The sequence below is a fragment of the Falco rusticolus genome, chromosome 1 (assembly GCF_015220075.1).
Source record: "Falco rusticolus isolate bFalRus1 chromosome 1, bFalRus1.pri, whole genome shotgun sequence".
In the NCBI taxonomy this organism is placed as follows: Eukaryota; Metazoa; Chordata; class Aves; order Falconiformes; family Falconidae; genus Falco; species Falco rusticolus.
Genome location: NC_051187.1, coordinates 38,150,720 through 38,169,165, shown reverse-complemented (window position 1 = coordinate 38,169,165; position 18,446 = coordinate 38,150,720). Strand labels below are relative to the sequence as shown.

The following is an 18,446-nucleotide window of genomic DNA, read 5'->3' as shown; positions in this document are numbered from 1 at the left end:
CCTTCCCCCTTGCTGCCAGGTAAGAAACGTGCCAGTGCTTGACCTCCCATCCCAACACAGTCTGCATTTTCCATTACCACTTAGAAGCACAGAAAGATGTGGAAAGAATAGGTATGCAAGATCTATGGATTTCAGCCCACTGCTTAGATCTAGCTTTCTCTGAAGAGGACTACTTACTTACCAGCAGGACAGTGGCTTAAGTAAGAATTTCTCATCTCTAGGACCCCAAGAAATCCGCCTTCCAGTGTCTGTATAGCCCTGAACTCTGACAGTTTTAAGTCTTTCTTCTGCCAGATTGCTAAAGCAGCACTTCTCTTATCAGCATGCCATGTCACTCATACTATATGCAAAACCAGGGTCAAATTGTGAGTCTTATGACCTTACGTACCAACATTTCCATAGAACTTCTCAACCCAATGAGGAGCAAAGACCAGTATCAAGCTGGGTGGTAGGCAGGGTACCTTCAAGGGTTGGATGGGCCATGCAGAGGTGAAATATCTTGCCCAGTGACCTGTCTGCGATCCCAGGTCACTAGACTCCCAGCTCGATCTCAGCCTCTGTCAGAAAACCCAGTTCCTCTTGACACCATCAGTTGACATTTGATGTACTACTGACCCTATCAAGCCACAGTGCTAAGTAGCTCCCCTAAGGGCTGAAAGCACAGCTGTTCAGATTGCCTGGACAGAGACCCTGCTGTCTGTGACGTGGCCTTCATTAACTGAGAGAAGCCAAATTCAACACGGTAGATCGAGCCCTGGCAATCCCTGTAAGGGAAACACTTGCTCTTCCAACCTGAGCCTGAAGGTTTGGGAAACAAAGGTACACTTCAACAGAGTATGATTAAAGAGCTGGAAAGGTACATCATAAAAGGAAAGAAATGACTCCTCTCTTTCACATCCCAATCCAACCAAAATATGCAGATAAGATAAAATCATGCTGTTTACTCACTACTCTAAAAGCTCTGTTCTCCCTGGGTGCAGTTCACCTTCAGCTAGTGACCCCAAAAGAAGGCGCTTCTGCTTTGCTCTCTTGTCCCTTATTCCTGAAGAGTTCCCAGAAGCAGGGATTTCAAAAGCACTATCAGTCACACTGAGGTGAATGGCAGCAAGACTTTATATATATGGGAGCGGTCAGAAAGGGAGGGTGATGTAATGAAGTCGTATCTTTGAGCAGTAAAGGCATGCCACCCTTCCCCCTCCCTGTCCCTGAAGAATTGCTGGCTCACAGGGCAAGCCGAGAAGAGAATGGTCAGGCACTTTCTCACGGTAAAGGGAACCACATGGAGGGTGGAGAGCAAGGAAAGATCAGACTTGAATGGAGACAATACTTTGATGTTAGATAGTCCCAGGAGTGAATCTGTACTGGCAAAGTTGTTTCTTTCCTTTCCTTCACAATACTCTGCCAGTCACTGGTTTTACCCATTGCACAAGCCCCGGCAGCAAGGACACCCTTTGCATTAGAGCGCTGTTGCCCCCATACCCACCCTGTTAGGGAAAATTCCATTCCTGCACTCTTCAAAGTTGGCAGATGCTGGAGCACTGCCCAGCTGCATGGCCATAGGAGCTCGGAGCTCTGTGGAGGAGAAGGAACGGGCATCCCATAAAAGGGGGTGTCCTGGACACTGACCTAGGAAGCTCTTGAGAGGCACATCCTGCCCTTCTCCATCAAAGGAAGTCTTGTAGCCTGTGAATGGAGAGGAAATCTCTCAAGGATGTACCATTGCTCTCCAAAGGGAAAATAATTCATCTTCAACTTCCTTTGTTACATTTTTGTTGGTCTTCCATTGAAGGGCTTGTTTGACCATGAAAAGCCATGTCATGCGTCAGCACAAGGTTTGGCTGATTCAGAGCTTATAAATTATTGGTTGAGTATATCTAGAATAGCTGTATAAAGGAGAGGCCAAGTTCCCCTTCCCAGGATATTTTTCAGCCAAAGATCTCTGTCCTCTTCACCCAACACTGTGCCAGCTGAAGTAAGGGAGCTATTTAAAATGCTGTAAGGAGTGTTCCTGTACGCCAAATCATGGTCTGAACATTATTTACTCTAAGGAATGGGCCTGCTTTGCTAGTGTCAAGAGACTCAAAAGCAGGTATGCATGTGTCTTAACTTCTAACTGCTAGGAAGGCTGCCTAAGAGATTTTTTTCAGACCTAGGACAAACTAGCGTTCTTTTATATAGGTAAGAGCTGCTCAGTGTATTTGCACTCCCCTGCAAATTACATAAACATGGTCCTAGTAAACTGCTCCTGTTCTGTTGCTTTGGAGGGGGCCTGGCTTTGGAGCTGTTGGGATCAAAACAGAAACAATTTACACTGAATTGTTCTGATATCCTTATCCAAAGAATAAACCTGTACCCCTGGCAGGCATCTTTCAGTATGACCACAACTGCAGGAGACCCTTTCAAGCCCAAGGAAAGCACCCCATTTGCTCAAGGCGCAGCATGTCTTTTACAGGATAGTTTGGAGACAGCCTAAACACGCTAGGTGAGTGGCAGAGCAAGCTCTAACCAAATTGTAAGCACAAAGAGGAAGAACAGAGTCCTATTTCTCCACTGATATTCATAGTAAAAGAGGGAGAGACACAGGGGAGACTGTGTAAAGCTGCCTACCAAATAACAGCCTACAGTACTTGCTGCACCTACAGAAGATGCCCAAACTCTATAACCTGTCCAGATGGCCAAATTCTTATCATCGTCACAAAAACTTTCACTACTTAACAGCATTTTTAAGCTACTATCAGGGCCAGGGACCCCTACAGGTCCCTGAATTATGTGAGAAAATTTACATGAGAAAAGGGTTCATACCCCCACTTTAGAGACAGGGCAACAGAGACAATCTTGCCCAGGGCTTCAGAGCAGGTCAGTGCCTGGGCTGGAATAAGGAATCTTTCACCCAGATTCCTCTAAGCATGTTGCTAGACATCAGCTCTCTTCCCTGTCATGTCCTCGACATATACACTAAATCCACATGCAGTTGGAAGTGGCAAGTGCAGAGGCTGACGATGATCTAACGGCACAGAGCCTGGAGCTCTGTGGGCTGTTGTTTTCACTGTTTCCCATGGTTTTGGTTTCTTCCCCACTATGAAGAGGAAATGAATAAAACATGAAGGTAGCTCCCTCTCCTTGTGAAAAATGACAGCAGATTAGTTTGCAGCAGAGGAGCTGGGGAGAAGTTCAAAGTGTTTGCCACTTAATGGAAAACTTGTGGATTATTATAGAAAGTTGTTGAGTGACTAACTGCTGTTAAAAGTCCAACCAAAGCAAGAGGGGTCTAAAACCAGAGGAACAAGGACTTTTCCCAGGAAGAGCCAAGGTCCACTATACAAACCTCCGTAAATCTTTTTTCCATTCTGCCTAAAATCAGTGGCACTCAGAGAAGTGAGGCTCAGAAGTTATTCCTGGACACAAACAAGCACTGACCCAAGGCTCAGCTCCATGGAGATCTGTGTTTGCAGCCCACCCAAACTTCACCTCAGGAGAGCCACACTTCTCAGGAAGCCTAGGAAGCCTTACAACTTCTTGTCCCTTTCTCAGCAGTTTCTGCTGCAGGATCAGCTCTACTGTTCTCAGAGCAACAAATGAAACCTCTCAGCATAAAAGTCACCACATCCTGGTAAGCCAGATTCAGTCCTGGCTTACCTTAGTATTGCAAGTTTTCCACTGAACTACTTAGCAGCTCCGGCCCTGTAGCCAGATCAGGGTTGCAACCTCTCAGAGAGGGATGGGACAAGGCAGCACAGACAAGCAGCAGTGCAGCCATCCCCAGATCTGTTATCTCCACTTGTCAACTCGCATCCCTGGGCCTGCTGGTGCCTGCCTCCACCACTGTACATGGCAGGGCCACTCGGCTGACATGGAAGTGGGAATCAACTCATCTCTGAGGGTGCTGCAGGAGGAAAGAGCCACTGATGGTTGCTCAGGTGCTGCGTAGGAAGAATTTTCACTGAGTCCCTAAGAAGGCTTTAGATAAAGTGCTAATTTATACTGAGTGAGCTACATACTTTCTGGCTACACCTCCACCAGACTCCAGAGGGGAAACCTGTTTCTGGGATGAACACCCAGAAACAAGAGTTTCACGGGCTGGGGAGCTCCGATTTACACCAGGACCCTTCTACCTGCTGTGGACGGGTGAGGAAGGTGCTCAGCAGCAGGCAGATAATTCACATAGCACTACATAGGAAGGTTGCATGCTGTACCAGACAGCTCATACCGTAAGTGAGAATCTGGACTTATATCTGTTTTATTGCAACAGCTCTCAGCACCCCACACCCTCTGTTTGCTCCCCAGAATGACAGCCTTGGGAAATAAATGGATTTTCCTTTCTAAAGATGTCACTCCCTGCAGCTCCAAGTACTCCCTAGGCCTTCAGACTCACAGTTACTCCAGTTAAGACTTGGGTAATACAGTTCATCTCTATGTGGCCATTTGCAACCCAACAGTTTTGATCTTAAGAAGGAAATGCATGGTACGGATTTAACCTTGGTGAAAACGTCCTTGAGCCATAGCCGTATGTGGGATGGACACTATCGTGCAATTGGGCAGGCTCCTCCCAAAGCCCACGCTTCAGCAAAGCAGTCAAGTGTGTCCATCTTCCAGCAACCCCCGGGTATACACCGAAATCACTGGATGATGGATGATTCTGTGCTTTCCCAGGATGGTGGTCACAAAGTTCATCCAAAGAAGACCACAGAGACAGGAGCCTGTCCTGAACGGCCTCTACATCTGAGTGCAGAAACCTGGCAGGTTTGATGCTTACAGCATCTCCTCCTCTGGGTGGAGCATAGCTTAGGACTGTGGAAGGGATGAGGGCTCAAGCACCAGCTGGTCTCCTCTCCCGAAAGAGGCAACCCACTATCAGGAGGACAAGACTCGCATCTCAAGTACAGGTTCCAAAGCCCTAGATGGGAGAAGAAGGTCCCTATATGACTTATCTGGTCCCCCGCCCAGCCTTCTCTAGGCTTCTTTATTTTGGTGCTGCAAAGGGCACCAAAGATGGCCGTTGCTTTTGAGAGCAGAATCACAAGCATCTGCCTCAAAGCACTTGCAGCCCATCTTGGAAATCATGAATGGGCCAGCTGGACTGGAAGCAGAGGCAGCAGCAATACCAGCAGGGCTCCTGGGAAGACCATTTGCCGTAGTTTTGGGAGGAGCATGCATGCCGCAGAGGATGGACAAGCAGCACGACACTGCAACCAAGCGTGCACGTGAGCTTGGCCCCATCAGCTCTCCCCCCTCCATCCTGCATGGATGGGCTGCCCTGTGTTTGCTCCACAGCTTCTCTGTGTGGGGATGGGGCAGGTCCTGGGTGTTTGCCTATCTGCTGAGCCCACACCTGCTACCATTTCCACTGCCAGTGAAAATCACAGATCCTTCAACCTGATCTCTGGGGAAGGCTTTGTTTGTTTTCCCAATGGGCCAGGGCTGCAATTGGCTGGCAGAGCAGGCAGCAGGCCAGTCACACCTGCATGGCACAGCACAGAGGGATACGAGTGAGCAAGCTGCTTTTAACCCACTCCCCCCTTAGCAATCTGCAACTCCAACCACTGCTCCCAGGCAAGGAGAAGTAACAACAGAAAGGAAATTACAGGCATTTCTCTGGCTCTGCACTTTCAAAGACCAGGGTGTCCCCCACAGGTCAACAGGAGGGGTACTACAGGAGGCACCTGCTAAATTACGAGAGCCATAGCAGCCAGTGCCATCAGGCACAAACGGGCATTTGCAAGGGGGCAAGTGGCCTCCCCAGGGACAGCACCTCACCTTCCCCTGCAGACAGAGGCAAAGGGGCTTCCCACAGGCTGGGGGGATATTCCCACTCTCCTCCCTCCTCCAGGTGTCAGGCACACATCCCTGAACTCCATCCCTCAGATGCCTGGGGAGACAGTATAACTATTTTCTGATAGCCTTGGTGCCTCTGTTTCCCGCCTTGTCCCCTGCACGGTTGCCTCACAGCACTGGGGAAGGGGGACAATTTGCTGGCAAGACCAGCCTGCTGTGTAATGGTGTTTGGGGGGAAACGGACCTTGGGGACTTTAAGAGACTGCTCCCCCATGAGAGCTCCCATAGCCAGGCAACTCTGAACTCCAGGGGGGGCAGGCAGTGTGCAGAGACAGAAGACCAGATAAAAGAGAGGGGTTTTTTGGGGTTTTTTTGGGTTTTTTGTTTTCCCAGAGAGCAGGAAGGAGCAGGGAAGAGAGGCAGAGTCCAGGGCTCAGTCTGGCTGTTCAGATCTGAGCCTACCAGAAATGCTGGCTGCTCTTGAAAGGGCTTCCTGCCTCCCTGGCTGCCTTGCTGGCCTCCACCACAGAGATCCCACCAGCCTTGAGCTAATTTGGGCTCATGGGGGAAAGCACAGAAACCTAACGGTGGCAGAAATGAAAAGCCATGGGGAGGATGACACCCAGGAGACTCATATTTATCAAGAACAACATTATATCAAAGGGGAGCTGTGAAGACAGGGAAGAGCCTTTTGTAAAACCTGCAGCTGAGCCAAATCCTGCAGTTTTCACATGTTGGTCCCCCAGGAGCCCCATCATGAAGACTGTCCCAAAGGGGTACCCCTCTGCCAAGTCAGGCTGCATGCCAGACATGCTGCACTTACAGCAGTAACGCATCCACTGCACAGTCACCGTTTGCCCTATGTGTATGCTTTTTAATTACAGTTTTTGTTTGCAAAGCGTCTCTTATAGAAAAGACAAGTTGCATTACTCTCAGCTTATTAAAATCACACTCAGAGTTTCTCAACTGCTAATTACACCCAGGCAGCAGTGTCACTGTAATTAAAGCTGGGACGCGTGTTTAGGGAGCTGGAAGCCCAGCTGTCACACAACCCCTTCCCCAGACAACCAGACAGGCCAGACAGAGCCAGGCTCAGCTGCTATGATGAGCTCAGCCCTGCCCAGGCCTTGCCCCTGCATGATACTGAGCAGTGATACAGCAGTGGCTGTGCCACGATAGAAGATGATGTGTGTAAGGCCAAGCACCTCCCCAGCACAGGGGAGGGAGACCCCTGCACCAAACCTCCCCAGGTTACAGCTGGACACCTACACTGACTGTGCTGCATGTGCAGAGGCTGGGTGAAGCGAAACATGCGGCCTTACGGTTATAACACTGAGGCGTGGGGTGTGAGAAGGGGTTTACTCCTGTTTCTGCTGCTAAATGACTGCAACAAATCACCTTGCCTGTCTGAGCCTCCATTTCTTTGCACAGACATTTGTATTGTAAATGTAAAATTTGTAATGTAAAAAAAATGTAAAACTGTAAAACAGAGATTTGGGCCTTCCCTGTTAAATAAGTGGATCTGGAAGCAAACTGCAGAAAGAACTCTTGCTGGTACCTGTCTCACACAAACACTTTAAAGCCTGTGTAGACTATGGCATACCAACAGACTGGGGAGTGAATTACACAGGATAAAGTGCAAAGCCCTAAAGACTATGAATCCCAAGGAACCAAGAAACACCAATAAAGAAACTTACGGACCTGTGAGAAGCTGGGAGATCACTGGAGAACCAACCTTGCCTCTGCAGCACTCTGTCTCAGGAGAAGAAAAACCACAGGTGTGCAAACAGCCATGCAGGCAGCACAGCAAAGCACCTGGCTGAGCTCAGGCACCCCAGATATAGAGCTCTCCAGAGCACAGCTGGGACCAATTCAGCTTTGGGCAAGTGGGGGCTTGACACCAGCACTGGCATCCTGTGGCTGAGGGGACGCTTTGGAGAATACTACCTCCAGTAAGATGGAGTGTAATTAGGCAAAAGCAGATAAACACTGCATCTGTTTCAAGATGAGTTTCCTTCCCATTAAAATCCTCACAGTTTCAGTGCTTCAACGGGATGCAAACATATCCTTAAATGACTTCCTGGAGCCTTGGTTTCAAAGATCAGTCCCTTCAAAAGCAGTAACATGCCAAGATCAACAGCAGTCCCGGGAGAGCTCTGAGCATGCCAGCTCCAAAACCACTGAGCTATCACTACAGCCAGTTACCTATCGGATGCTAAGGGGCAATTCTACCTTTTCACATCTGAAAATTCCTAAGCGGTCAGACTTACTTAAGCCTTACATCTCAGAAACAGAATGACATGCCTGTGCAATATATCCTTGAGAGGCAAACCTGCAGAGCTTCACAGGGAGCAAACCAGCCAATACAGTTCACAAGCAAAGAGGAACAGAGCTCACAGACTCCCACCTGTGATCCTGAGAAGAAGAATGTGCTCACCTGCTCTTTGAACAATTTTACTACTAACTCCCTGAAGTCACTAATAATTTCTGGGAAGCAGATGTCAGATAATAATTCTTAATCTAATATAAGTTACAAGCGAAGAACGAATGATCAAAACATCATGTGTTAAAAAGCCCCACATGCTGAGTGGGGTGCCCTGTGCATGCTGCAGGCAGCATGTTCAATATATTTACTTGTGGCCCAGTAATGAAATGGCAGGAGATAACATATGAGGCTAGCAAAGAACGTCAGGACCATTTCAAAGAGCTTGTGGAAAACTTGAAAACATCTGTGAAACAGGGAAAATCAGATGAAATTCAATATAGAGAAATATGTAATGCCTGGCTATGATAAACCAATATGAAGGATAGATATATACCAATGGGTTTGAGTTAGCAGCTCTTTTCACCACCATTAAATCCCTTATAGAGATTTGTGAAAACAATGCAGCAAGAAGGAAGCAACAATTTGTTAGCTCCTGATTCATTCCCTCTTATTTAGAGCTTATAAATGAAACTGGGTCTGTAAAGAGGAAAAGTATTTCTTTGAAAAGGATAAAGAGGACAGAGGCAGAGTTAAGACTCAAAGCTGGCAAATCAACCTACAGCTACTGAAGCTTTTTGAGAAAATAATAACATACTACAAGGAACTTACCTAAGAAATGGCGTAATAAAGATTATGCTCAACAACCTATACTTATATGGGGGGAAAAAAAGTGGTTTACGGTCTAGGGCATTCACTTAAGTAAAGCTAACTGTAGCTCCCCTTGGACAGATGTCAATGTTATTCCAAACAGGAGAATTCCAGTTAGAGGTCAGTATTTTTGTCCCTTAAAACATGTGTGCAGCATCAGAGCATGCCACAGGAATGCAACGCCTGAAAAGCAAAGGCAGGATTCCCGAGAGCTTCAAGCCTTCCTCTCCCTACCTGAAACCTCTGGCAGCATAATATCACCCAGCCTCACCTCACCTCCAGCCTCCGAACAGAGTCCCTCTCCCCACTCCATCCGCCCCACAGACACACCTGCGCGCTGCGATCCTACCTGGAGCTAAGTGGGATTTTCCATGCAGGCGGTGCGGCATCTCAGGGGTCCTCCCAGCACATCCCTGCCTGGCCCACGGCTTGGCGCCTGGCCCAGGGAGAGGAGAGCCTCTTCTCCAGAGCAGCCGGGCTGTTCCCCTGTGGGTGAGAGGCTGGGTCAGTCCCAGTTCTTGTACTGGGCACTAGATGGCACAGATGGGAGAAAATTCAAAGGTAGCCAGCCTGCAATCTGTGGTGGTTTCAGACAAGGGGGTCTGCCAATTGTTCAAAGAGGCAGCTGCCATGGGGGATGCGCTGCCAGCAGCAGCAGCCCCATGGGGGCATCCCCTCCATGGGGTACCCCCACGCCACTGCCCTGCTGCATCCCCTCAGCATCCCGTCCTGTCCTGCCCATCCAAAGGGTCACCTGTGCTGCACTGAAGCTGGATGGCCCTGCAAAGGCCGTGGCCTGCAACCATGCCCCTGCCTCCTGGACATGACCTGCTATTCCTTACCAAGCACAGGCTCGCTGCCTCGGGCACATGCCTTGTTCATGGAGCAGTCCTATATGAAAAAGAGGGGGGAAATCCTCCCTGGGATGGACTGTCCTGTTTCCCTGTGAGGCTGCGCCTTGGGCATCGGCCCGCAGGATAATAAATACCACCTGACACCAGGGAGTGCGGGGAGAGACACCAAGGGCTGGGTACCCCATCAGTGGTCCCTCTGGGTTTAGGGTAGATCTGGGGAATGGCACCCCAGTGCCTTTCCTTTGCCCTGTGGGATAATGGTGCAAAGGAAGGAGGCACTTGCTCACTACTCTTAAAAACATTTTTCACAAGGTAACTCTTCTAAAGCAGCTCACTTTTCCCTCTGGTTTTTCTTCCTTTTCAGCACTGTTGCCTGCAATCACAGAGGCAGGACCTGTGCTCTGGAGCCTTCCCAACCTCATTTTCCTCAATCTCTTTAAGGCGTGGATGAAATTCCTTACAAGTGAACCGTGTGGACTGACGCGATGAGGCAAACGTGGGCTAAGCCACGTAAAACTGCTGTGGTAAGCACAGAAAGGGCCAAAGCATTTTTTATGGTGAGAAAAAACAGTAGGGGAAGGTGGAAGGTTGTATGTTGGCCTCTGCTGTTCTGACATTAGAAATTCACTTTACTTCAAAGGTTAACACAGTTAACAAAGGTTAACATCTGGTGAAGACCATAGGCTCTGACAGCCTGTCTGGAAGGGCTCCATCCATAGCACTGCACGAGGGACAGCGTGTGCAGGATGCCACTTCCACGAGCAGCAAGCTTCGTGCACAACGCAGAAGTGACACACACGAGTGCTATCCAAACCAAACCTGAACCTGGCAAAGCCCAAAAGAGCTTTTGTGCTGAGCAGTTCAGTGGTGCCAGGTATTAATGACACAGAGAAGACTCCTAGGAAAAGCTTGTTTGCATTTCCACCCACACTGGACAGGCTACACTGCAGCCTTCTGGAAAGATTAAGGCGGGCAGCACTACCCTTTCCTGCCTGTCTGCTCCTGGCACTGCCCTGCAGACTGAAGTGGGTCTAGGGAATCACCCCACACAGTGAATCCCTCGGGGTGTCTTAGGTGAGAAACAAAACATAAATCAGATGCCAGCAGTGAAAGATCCAATTCATCAATGGCATAGACAGGCCAGTAGGTCAATTTGGCTCTTATCTTTCAAAGGCTGGAGTGGGTGACACTGATGATGAGGGCACAAGCTGGAGGGGGACTCATGCTAACTTCAGGGGGCAGCTCCAGTCCAGTGTCCAGTGACTGGCTGAGTAGTACAGAACACCCAGAGAAGCCCCTTCAACACTGGACATTCACCAACAGACTTAAAGACCTGCTTCTGATCGCCCATCAAGTCTAAATGCTGGGTCACTGGTGTGTAACAGCCTGGTTCTGAAAGGTTCCTGGGCAGAAAAGGCAATGCTTCAGAGAAGGCTTTTATACTCCAATTTCCACTTTGAGCCCTGCTTCTTCTACTCGTCTACTACCCTTTAAGTACTTGGGGTTTTTTTTAGCTGAGATATGTCTTTTTAACATTGGATATAGATGGAGAAAAGTTAGTCAAGCTGGAAAGAAATAAAAACAAGCTGGTCACTTTTCCAGGCCTGCCATGAACTGTAAACAAGTTGGTTTTTTTTAAAGGTGCTGAGGTCTTTGGAGAACATGAAAATCTTAAGTCAGTGATGTCATCCTCCTCAGCGCGAGGACCTATTATGTGTCATTCTGATGGCTGGACTCGCTTCACTCGCCAGAGCCAGTGATGGTGAGAGAACTGAGTTTCCCATGCATGCACCACGCAAACCAGCCACCAGCATTTTCACACACTGTACCTGCTCAGATCCTCAGATCTGACCTCCACAGTCCAGCTGTCTGGCCTCCAGCAGCTGGTCCACATGCTTCCCCGGAGGCTTGTGGTTGCTTTCAGTGGTTTAGCACCACTGCTAAGATGCTTACAACCAATATAACCTGCACACTCAGCGGTTTCAAACTCCAAAAGAAGCTTAGCAGCACCTGGTGCTGCCTTCAGCCTCTCCTGTATGGGCTTAAGATGGTTTGATTCTTTCATGAAACTGTAACTCCCACCCGTAGCCTTAACCTGTGGAGGTCCCTCCTAAGCTAGGTTTTCTAAAAGCTCTTTAGAAATATTTTTGAGCACACACAAAAAAGGGATCCCAAAGGGACATATAAGAACAGATGTTTCTGCCTCTTACAGGCTGGAAATATGACAGCCCTGTGGCAAGGTGCATTTTAAGTCCTTGCAGAAATTCCTCCACTCTTTCTCCTGTCTTAGATCAGCTTCTTAAATGGTCTAACATATAGTAATGCCTGGAGAGGTCTCAGGGCCTTCCCCTACACTTCCCATCAGCTTTGTGAAAGCATCAGCAGGCAAGCAGCCACTGCTGTGCCCCAAAGGCAGGTGGCTGAACAGCAAAGCAGCCCCTAGGATCACAGACTTCCCCTGGAGGTGCCACTTCCCCACTTTTGCTTTGTTAACGGCATTTGCTCTTCTTTTTTCTTTTACTTTACTGCCCCCCTTTACAGGCTGATGAAAAGCAGAAGGCGTTACAAAGGGCACCTTGTGCTGTCATCTTGAAAGGTCTCCTGCTGGTCCCAGTGACTCTCCCTTCCCTTTCTGTAGGGCTTCCTGAAGGTCTGTCAGGGGAAAGCAGAAAGCTGGGGAGGACAGCAAAGGTGTCTGGAAAGCACACACAGGACCAGGCAGCAATGGAGAAGTGGACAAGGTGGAGGGAAAGCACAGGGAAAGCACAGGGAAATGCAAGCCTGGGGCAGAACGTGAGAAGTCAGGGCTTCTCACCACCTCCCTCTGAAAGCCCACACAGGGCCCGAAGAGATACCCCATGCCGGAGGTGTGTGATACTCTACCTGAATGGGACAGGACAAGACAGGACAGGAAGGGTAAGGCCTTTGTGCAGAGCGTGGCTAGCCCCAGTGCTTCCAGAGCTATGATGGGTGTCTTTGGTGGTGCTTCAGCACTGCTTGCTCTGCCTTTCTGCCAGGCACTACAGCCGCTGCAGCAGTTCAGTGCGAGACTGTTCTAGCCCCACAGTATGCAGCTTCACAGTCTGGCTTAATTTAATCAAGATAAAATTTATTCAATTAAATGGGTGTAGCATGCTCCCAGAATGGAGGGGACAGAAATCCTCCACGTGCCTCAGATACCTAATTAATTCATCACAAAAGTAGTGGAAGCTCAGAATTCTCCTGTGCTAGGAAGTCAAGTTAATGCCATGCATCACTGGAGTGGACTGGTGACCTTCCCTGCACTTGCAGCAATGTTGCCCAATTTAACTGTGATCACAAGATCACAAGTTGTTAAGATTCTCTATGCAGGCGATACACTGGCTAACAAATCTGCTTTTATGGGCCCTGCTAGAACTTGATTCATTTCCCCAATAATGAGCAGACCAGTGCCCATAATTACTAAGCAGCAGTCTGTCATTTTTAAGACCCATCACTGCCCAGATGCATGCCTCAGACCCAGAACACCACCAAGGGGCCTCACAGGCTGCAAAGAGTGCCTCAGCTGCAAGAAGCAAAAAGCTTAAGACCTAATTAATATTACATGGGCTATTGCTACCGTTTCTCCATGAAGTGCAGAGTCTCAGCAGTGCCTGTCTGCATGCAGTTGCTACTGTCAGCACTGGTGCTGCGGGCACTCCCTAAGACCACAGCCCAACTGGTGCTGCTTTTGTCTTTTACCTCCCCATACTCTGCACAACCATTAAGGGGATTTCTTCCCTGAAGCTGCAACATCATGGCCAGGTGGACGTTCTCCAGGTCTGTGCTGCTTTGCTCAGTCAAGAATTTACAGGTGTTTGGGCTATCAAGCTCCCCACCTACATTTCCCCTTGAACATGGCCAAACAGCGAAGGCATTTGCACCCCAGATACAACGGAACTAAACACGGAGCCTGGACTAGCTTTTTACGCATATCTCTCCAGGGCTACAGCTCTCTTCCCTGCAGGAGGCCTGGCTTTGAGGGATCTGCCAACAAGCTCAGAGCCACGAGAAATAACAACTTGGGAGCTCAGACAAGCTGGTTTGCAGGCAAACAAAAGCTGAAGCTGTGAAAGTGTGAGGCAGTCAATGCAGTGTCTGGCAGCACAGCCTCACCACCGCCTTAATCCTCTTTCCATTCTTAAGTGCTAAATTAATCAATTACATTTCCAGCCCAGCAACAACAGTCAAAAATGCAACCTTCATCATATACAAGGCAAACATAATTAGGATTGTCATTCGAATCCAGCTTGACCAGCATACAAATCAGAACTGCCTTAGTGAGCGTGTGGGTGTGTGAGTGCATGTGTGCGCGTGCGTGTGCCTGGTTCCTCTCAGGCAGGGGCAATTGGAATTGCAGTCACACCGTGAGCACCACAGGGTATTTCAAGGAAAAGGGCAGTGGCACCAGCCCTGGCTGCAGTGATCCAGCTCTGCAGTCTCTGCAGGGAGTGCTACAGTGCTGAGCACTACCCAGACGGGGCAGAGGCACGTCATACAGTGCAAACTCAAGGCAACCCTCCCGTTGCGTCAGGGAGGAAGGCACAACATTCCCAGCCATCGCACATGAGCCCTATCTGTGCATATACCACAGACCCTACAGAGATGAAATGATACAAAAATGAGAGGCCTTGGCAACCTTGTGAATTTGTAAGGGGTGAGCAACTACAGTCCCCTCCCCAGTCTACTGGCGGGCAAACCAAATCACGGGGGGCTATGCATGCCATGCAATGGTAAGAGCAAGCCAGGAGCGCTCAATGAAAGCATCAGCCCAAGGCTCAAAAGCAATTAAAACACCAAAGTGAGTGCCAGGAGACAAAGGGCAAAACCGCAAATCTCACTGCGCTACCTGGTAGCTTCAGGGTGCATTTGAATCCCCATGGTTGTGAAGGTTCACTAGAGGCTACAGCCGGACTAGAGGAGGGACAGGGGGCTAGTTAAGATGATCTATGGTCTGAAATGGCTTCTGTACGAGAGCAAGACTCTTCAGCCTGGGAAACAGAAACCCGAGAGGGGACATAGCAGAGGTTTATCATTTGAGAGTGGCTTAGAGAAAATGAATAGGGAATGACTGCCTGCTGCCTCTTCCAATATTTAAGCTACAAAGCATCAAATGAAAACAGTAACTGACAGATTCAGAACAAAGTAAATATTTCTTCCCACAACACACAGCTGAACAGTAGAACTCTGCCAGAAGATGCTGTGGATGCCCAAAATTTGCTCAGGCTCAAAAAAAGGTTTAGGAAAAACTCATGAAGGACTATTAAATGCAGAGATCCCCACCTCAGGAAATCCCTGAACTACAGATGGCTGATGGTGAGGAGGGTATTCAGGAACACATCAGCCTGCATCCCTCCCTTATGCTCCTCGCTAGGCATCCTCTATTAACCACTGCTACTTCAGGATCACAGGGGAAACAGACTCGTGGTCTGATCCAGTACGGTCACTCTTCTGTTCTTGGCACTGACCTGAACTCTCCTTACTTGCCTGAAAGGCCAGGAGCTGGGAATGTTCCCATTACTGGACACAGGGATGGCAACAAGGAGATGTGCTTACAGCACATAATCTGAGTGAATAGCAAGAGGATGTCTGCTTTCCATTTTTTCCCATTTCTCATCTCAGGAGATTTTTGGTAAAAATCTGACTCAGCCATGCTGCACCCAGCTGGTTTCAGTTGGCAGCACCATGTACACCTTGTTAAGGTTACAAGCAAGTTAATATCCTTCTGAGAGGTGTTAATATATCCACTGGGATGGGGCAAAGAAATCCTCTTTCCAAGCCTCAAAACCACAGCTTCTGGTCACTGTGAGAGAGTGACCTGAGAGAGGGAGGGAGAGGCCCTACAGTCCCCACTCTGTCCTACCCAACAAGTTCATGAGCTGATCTGTCTCCCTGCAGAGTTTTCAGGTGCCCTTGTCACAGCAGCAAAGAGGAAAGGGAAAGCAGGGACACTCCTGTAGGTTGGTATCTCCCAGGTCTTGCATCCTTACCTACTGGCTCAGTCTCTCCTAGGGCTGCAGAGGACCAAAGGATGCAGTTTCTGACAGAATCTACTCTTCCGAAGCAAACTCCTGCCTCCTCCCCCTATATGCAGCAAACCTTGTTGACCATCTTAGCTACAGAAATGCACTCACTGTCATGTGCCCTTTGAAAGTGCACACACAAAGAGGGCAGGATTACCTCTTAGTTTACAAAGGGCTGCCAGCCAGCCATTCTCCTTCCGTAAAACCAAGCGGAGAATCGGTGTGTTTCTCATTAGCTCCTATTATTCACGCTATTGTAGTGTTTCCAGTTTTAAAGCACACAGACAAGAGACAGCTGCACTGCTCCCGCAACTGTTCGTTTGTTAAGAGGATTTGATCTGTGGCGGGATTTTTTCAAGTCACACACAGAGGAGAAGGTATCCTGGTAACAGTGCCATCCTCTGAGCAGCTTGCTTGCCCTGGTTCTCCCACCGCCTCAGAACAATGCACATGGTCTCATCCCCGCCTAAGTGTAAACTGCTGATTATGTTTCCTTCTCCTGATTCTCGGAGATAAGCTGTGAGACAATCCAGCTATACAAAGCTATTCTGCTATTAAACTGATCCTTCTGTTACAAACCCTGCTATTGCTGCTTCTCCTTCCAGCAAAACTCACAGAACAGGGCAGGCAAAAGCACAGATCTAAGGCAGCCTGCCCAATTGCCAGACGGCAGGGAAAGGCCACCGCACCACCCACCATTGACACCTTTACCCATCGCTCCAGCCACGCAGTTTTTGTCCTTCCCTTTGCTCTTGGTGACAGTCCTGGAGCCATAATGCTGAACCCCATACAAATTATTTTCTCCTGACCCAGCCTCTCTCAAAGCTCTCCAACCAGATCCTGAAGTCCTTAGAATCACAGAATCATTTAGGTTGCAAAAGACCTTTGAGATCATCAGGTCCAACCGTTAACCGAGGACTGCCAAGTCCACCGCTAAACCATGTCCCAAAGCACCATATCTACACATTTTTTAAACACCTTCAGGGATGGCGATTCCACCACCTCCCTGGGCAGCCTGTTCCAGTGCTTGACCACCCTTTCAGTGAAGAAATCTTTCCTAATTAAACCTTCCCTAGCATAACTTGAGGCCATTTCCTCTTGTCCAGTCAGTTCTTATCTTGACAAAGAGACCCACCCCCACCTGTCTACAACCTCTTTTCAGGCAGTTGTAGAGAGTGGTAAGATCCCCTCCCAAATCTCCTTTTCTCCAGGCTGAACAACCCCAGTTCCCTCAGCTTCCCCTCATAAGACCTGTGCTCCAGACCCTTCACCAGTTCCATTGCCTGTCTCTGGACACACTCCAGCACCTCCACGTCCCTCTTGCAGCGAGGGGCCCAAAAGCAAACACACGATTCAAGGTATGGCCGCGCCAGTGCCAAGTACAGGGGGGCAGTCACTTCCCTAGTCCCGCTGGCCACACTGTTTCTGAACAAGCCAGGATGCTTTTGGCCTTCTTGGCCACCTGGGCACACTTCTAACTCATGTTTAGCAGGCCAGCACCCCCAGATCCTTTTCCACCAGGCAGTTTTCCAGCCACACTTCCCCAAGCCCATAGCGTTGTGTGGGGTTGTTGTGACCCAAGTGCAGGACCCAGCACTGAGCCTTGTTGAATTTTACAATTGGCCTCAGTGTATCAATCCAGCCTGTCCACATCCCTCTGCAGAGCCTTCCTACCATCAAGCAGATCAGCGCTCCTGCCCAACTTAGTGTAGTCTGCAAACTTACTGAGGGTGCACTTGACACCCCCCTCCCCTTCAGATCATTGATAAAGATATTAAACAGGACTAACATCAATACTGAGCCCTGGGGAACACCACTTGTGACTGGTTGCCAGCTGGATGTAACTCCATTTACTACCATGCTTTGGGCTCGGCCATCCATCCAGCTTTTAACCCAGCACAGAGGACACATGTCCAAGCCATGAGCAATCAGCTTCTCGGCATCTACTCCCTCCAAATGGGATTAGCCTGAGTCAGGCTCAGCAATATCTCACAAACTATCAATGCTAACTTCTCTCTTGCAGCTGCTTAGATAGAGCAGAAGAGGGAATAACTGGGAATTGAACAGTCAGGGCTTTTGTCTGATCACACATTGAGTAAAATTCTGAGAAGGGCCATCAAAATTCGGCCAATTGTGGTTAGAAACCCATGTAAACACTGTGACAAAATTGATGCATTGGCCAGGCTGCTTTAGAGTCCAGTGCCCATTTTGCCCCTGTCCTTTCAAGCCAGACTGAGATCACCCATGGAATATTTGAAAGAGAATGCAGTGATGCGGAGCACCCACATCTCCATCCCCATTCACAGCTCTGAGGAATGCTGAGAAGAAAAATGAACTTTGCTGGCTCTGTACAGGAAAGAGCCACAGCCATCCACCAAACTGAGGACCAAATGGCCACAAGAACAGATTCTTCTGCATTGGATGATACTTGTCTAATGGATGCAGAAGGCAGTAGGAACCCTATAGGTTGTTCCTATAGCCGTGTGTCCTCACATCACAGCTATCAGACACTCCTGCTCTGTGTGCGGGACTTGCGGTCTGTCATGGGCAACAGGGCTCAGTGTGGTGACAGTCTTGAACAGAAGTGAGACCATGGCTCCAGCTCCAGAAAGTGGAGGGTCAGGCTGAGCCACTGGTTGTACTGGG

The 18,446-nt window shown here is 49.0% G+C and overlaps 1 protein-coding gene across 2 annotated transcripts in view; it reads right to left on the bottom strand.

Moving 5' to 3' along the window:
• The window catches only part of GGT1 (gamma-glutamyltransferase 1), a 63,891-nt gene that overhangs the window by 25,256 nt on the left and 20,189 nt on the right, over positions 1 to 18,446 (bottom strand). Inside the window, exon 4 of one of the 2 annotated variants that reach the window (XM_037371025.1) lies at positions 9,255 to 9,391. The exons of the other annotated variant lie outside the window; for it this stretch is intronic. The gene's annotated coding sequence lies outside the window, so the exon portion shown is untranslated. The remainder of the gene's footprint in view (positions 1 to 9,254; positions 9,392 to 18,446) is intronic. 2 annotated transcript variants of the gene reach the window in all.